General features: G+C 41.2%; 1 long non-coding RNA gene across 1 annotated transcript; it reads right to left on the reverse strand.

Moving 5' to 3' along the window:
- Window positions 1-287: 287 nt before the first annotated feature.
- Window positions 288-4,041, reverse strand: LOC109280553 (uncharacterized). The gene is made up of 3 exons (XR_002086930.2): window positions 3,218-4,041; window positions 2,597-2,708; window positions 288-2,229 (listed from the first exon to the last, which is right to left on the reverse strand). It is a non-coding gene; the product is annotated as an uncharacterized LOC109280553 (long non-coding RNA).
- Window positions 4,042-4,930: the final 889 nt, after the last annotated feature.

A 4,930-nucleotide genomic window follows, 5' to 3' on the forward strand; every position in this document is an offset into this window, starting at 1 on the left:
TATCAATCCAAGCATTCACTGAGAAACCACCCAACTCTTCTGTGTAATGGTTAGCTTTTGCTTCTTGCATCGCCTCCAAAACACCCCACGGACATGTAATGCAGGTGAAGCAGTGTTCTTGGGGTCCCCATTGGGTGGGATCTCCAGTACCCAAGGAATATTAATCCACCTTGACACCACAAAGGCTACACCCACCCACCCACTTGCCCACCCACCCGATGCTAGGTGGTGCTGCTTTGCAAATATGATTCATTTAAAGTTTTTAATATTTTTAATGAATCCTTTAATGTCTTTTTATTTTCCTTTTCATTAGTAAAATCACGAGTCAGTTACATTTCAGTGAAAATACACAGTACATTCACAGTGCATATCAGTGCATTCACAGTAAGAGCCAAGCCACCTGCCTGTAATTATTGTAATATTTAACCAATTGTAATATTTAATAATATTAGTAACATATTCATATTTCACCAATTGTAATATTTAACCAAGCCACCCACCTGTAAATATTGTAAATATTTACATTAATAATTATTTACATTAATTATTTACATTCATAATAATTTACATTAATAAGGCCCATCATGTAGTTTTGAAGCTAGGATGCCATTGGTACTCAAGTGGTGAAGCACTATGCTTTGTGGGCAGCACCAATTCCAGACCAGAAAGTTCTTGCACTGTAGCAAAAAACATTTTAAAAGGCAGACATGCTACACAGCACTTTAGAAAACGTAGAGATCGTTTATTTGATTATTAGACTGGATGATAACTAGACTGATTAATTGATTATTTGATTGATTTTGATTGATTTTATTGATTATGTGATTAATTGCATTAATTATGGATTTTTGATTGAAAATTTGATCAAAAACTCTCTTTTCCTTGGGAAAGAGGGAGGGAGGGAGGCATTCTCATGGTAGTCTGAGGACTGCAGCAACATCAGGATCTGCAATAAAGTGAGCAAATCTTGCTCATTTGAAGAGACATGGCCAGAGGTCAATCAACTAAGCCACCAGCCATGGGCCAGGAGGTAGCTAGGCAGAGAGCTTAATTTTATTGATTTTTTAATTGTTTTTATCTTTGATTACTTTTATTGATTATTTTTTAAACTTTTTATTACATTTATTGATTATGTGAGTAGTTGTGTTGATTATGGATTTTTGATTAAAATGATTGAAAACCCTCTTTTCCTTGGGAAAGAAGGAGGGAGGGAGCCCCCAGCCATGTGGCAATAGGGCAGTAGGGTGGTAATTTTTCCCAAGCAACATGCAGGGTACTAAGAGGTGCCAGCCATGGGGCAGGAGGGAGGGATGGAGGGAGGGAGGACTGCAGAGCACCCAGAGTTAAGGGTAAGCAGTTATGATAAAGGAGTAAGCTGTAGTACTCCATTTAGCATCAGTAGAAGTCTACGACCAAACTTGAAAATATAGGGGTAGGGGGACCTAGGGAGGGAATTTTTCCCCACCTAGAAGCAGGGTGCTAAGAAGCTCCAGCCATGGGACAAAAGGGACCTGGGCAGGGAGAGAATTTTTCCCCAGCACAAAGCAGTGTGCTCTGTGTGTGCATGCATGCATGCGTGCATGCATGCATGCGTGCGTGTGTGTGTGTGCGCGTGCCATGCAGCAGGGAATAGAGCCAAGGCAGCAGGGAATAAGAGCAGGGAAGAGGGAATGAGGCCCTTTCCTGGTACAGGTTTACCTGGTTTCAGACCTGAGGAAAAAAACTTGCAGTGCAGGAAATTCAGAGAAAATGACTGCTAACTCCAAAGCTCCTTCTCCTAATGGAAATGTGCAGACCAAGGATTGCTTTTTAGCTGAAACCAAGGATACACTAGTAGAACTGGCTGAAGCCAACTGGAAGATTAAAGAAAATTAAAGCCAGAGAAGAGATGGCTGAACTCCACAAGCTACAAAGGAGTGCAGTCATTACTAAGACAAGATGGTGCCCAGAGCATTGGTATCTTAAGTTACAATTATTCATATTATAATAACACTTTAATATACAATAGTATATAATATATAAGTCTACTGTACTCATTATATTATGTCTATATAACATGTCTATATATAAGTCTATATAATAAAAGTCTACTCTAAGTATAATACATACTATAATATATAATAGTATAATATTTGAGAGAATGCTGAAGGAAGTATCATCAGGCTCCTCCTCTTCTTCCTCTTCTCTTACTGCTCTGGGAGCAGCATGCAGCTAGCAATGGAATGGGAGCTAAAAATCAGAGGGAGGGAGCATAGAAAGAGCATAGGCATTTTTATTGAAAATGAACATGCAGTGCTATAATATATAATAGTATAATATATATGTCTACTGTACTGATTATTTTATAAGTCTATATAAGTTAATATCAGGGGTTCTCAATCTCTGGGTTGCGACCCCCCAGGGGGTCACAAGCAACTTAAAAGGTGTTTGCATTGGGGAGGGAGGGGCGCAGCATGGCAGTGACAGCTCAGTGGTGGCAACACACAGTGGCAGCTTCTCCGTGCTGCCACCCCGTTTCTGGGGTTGCGGTGTCGGAAACTCATATGTCTTTATATTAGTCTATAAAATAAAAGTCTAATATAGATATAATACATACTACAATATATAGTAGTTGAGAGAATGCTGAAGGAAGTGGTGTTAGGCTCTTCTTCTTCTTCCTCTTCTCTTCCTCTTCTGGAAGCAGCATGAAGCTAGCAATGGAATGGGAGCTAAAAGCATAGAAAGAGCATAGGGTCAAGTATCCAGGTTGTAGCCCTATTGGTCTAGAGGAAAAGCCAATCAGAACTTGTAGTAGAGATGATATATTTTATTAGACCAACAAGATTTTTGCAAAAATGTTCTTTAATTGCAAGTTTTCAGGCACAAACACCCCTCATCAGGCATTGGAGAAAAGATTGTAAAAGTTTTCCTCGGTGAACTTTTCTCCAATCTTTTCTCCAATGCCTGATGAAAGGTGTTTGTGCCCAAAAGCTTGCCATTAAATACTTTTTTTTTGCAAAAATCTTGTTGCTCTAATAAAAGATATCATCTCTACTATGAGTTCTGATTGCCTTCAGAAAGAGCATAGGAATTTTTACTGAAAACCAACATGCAGTGCCTCTTGTGCACCAATGCCAAAAAAATTCCACCAACCCAGTTTACAAGAAAGTTGAAGTAAACAATGCCTTCTTCCACCCCCCCCTCCTCAGGGCACAGGCAAGTGTCAGGTGTCACTTACTAATGCATAACAGTGCTGCTTGTGGAGCACATCGCAATGTCTTCTTTCCAGTCGCACGTTGCAAAGCTGCACTTGTAGTGCGCAGGTTTGTTATTACCCTGAAATAGAATAGTTTTCTGAAAGCATACTGTTAGGTTTACAATAATTTGGATTATTAAGAAGTATTAGCTTTACAGCTAAATACAAGGCATGACCTGTGGCCTAGCAATGCAGCTGACCACAAGGCAGAATGATAGCTAAGCCTTTGCTTGTGTCAAGTAATCATTTTAACTGCACCAAGCATTTTCTGAGTTAAAAAGTGAATCTGTGTCTGTGTGCTAAAAAAAAATCAGCTACAGCAAGAAGTAAGATAAGACAGAGAAACCATTGTTTTAAGCTTACTGGTTGCGTCCTTGAGGAGTATCTTCTACTGTGTAAGGTTTTGCTAACATATTATAATGTTACTGTTACTTAACTTTTAGCTTTTAAAAGTGCTAGTTCAGCTTAATAGAAATATGCTGTTACAAAGATTTGTAGAGCACCGCCGCAAGTATTGCTTTTTGTTAACCATATAGTCTTGCTTTGTTGTAAGAAATATAAAAGATCGCCTCACCCTTGAGGGGGGGCCATTTTGCCTTTTGCTGGCTTTATGGTCTTTGCTCAAGCAAATAAACAGCTGAATTCTTTACCTGCATTGTCTGTCAATCAAATTACAGCTAGACAATGAACCTTAGGGAGGTTTCTCCCACCACAATTTGGCGACCCAGGTGAGACTCGTCTAGCTTGACGCCTTTGGAGACCTCCATCCCCCGACACCCCAGCGCGCACCAGGTGAGTTCACCTATTGGGTTAGTCTCGGGAGGTGGACGGTCCCCTCAGGACCAATAAGGCGGGATCCTCAAGTCGGGTAAAGGAGCGGTACCGGCGAGTACCTCAGGTCAGGTATGTTTTTGGTTTCTATCTGGTTTCTGGTTTTCTGGTTTTACCTCTAGAGGTCTCTGGAAGCAGTCTTTGAGGGTATCTGTCTGCTGATTTAAACGCTGATAGAGCCAGCAGCCTCGCCAAAAGGCAAAAGACACAGATATAAGGTAGAAATGCTGTTATAACGGCCAATGACTAGGGTCTCGGACTCAAGACGCCCCTCCTCACGGAGAAAGCCAGTGGGGTCCGAGAACACCGGTTGTTGTACATGGACGAAACAGCTTCTAGGCAGGTAGAACTTAGGGAAATAAGACTGCTTGTGCTTGGATATAATCATGGGTTCCGGTTTAGGAAAAGTTATTCCTGATTCACCCCTTGATTTTATGATTAAGAATTGGAAACATTTGGAGGGATGGGCGGAACTGTCCAAGTCTCGTATGGCAGAACTCTGTTTAACTAATTGGACGTCTTATACGTCCCAGTTAGATTTGGGAAGACAATGGCCAGAAAATGGATCATTTGACCTAAATCGCCTGGCTGCCTTACGAAAGATCTTGGAGGACCTCCGCCCTGGCCAAATTAGTTATTGGTATTTATGGGACAATGTTGCTAGCAAGCAATTAAAACCTTTAGCTTCCCAGACCCCTGCACCTTTTCCAAATCTGTTAGCTCCCCTTCTATATCCAAAACCTGCTGCACCACCGTCATATTCAGAAGATGATTACAGACCCATGCCTAGGCCCCCTAACCTACCATTGATACCACCCCAAATGTTTGAACCCCAAAACATTGCCCCTGGGCCGGCCGAGGGAC

This window comes from Alligator mississippiensis, chromosome 12 (genome assembly GCF_030867095.1).
Source record: "Alligator mississippiensis isolate rAllMis1 chromosome 12, rAllMis1, whole genome shotgun sequence".
Lineage (NCBI taxonomy): Eukaryota > Metazoa > Chordata > Crocodylia > Alligatoridae > Alligator > Alligator mississippiensis.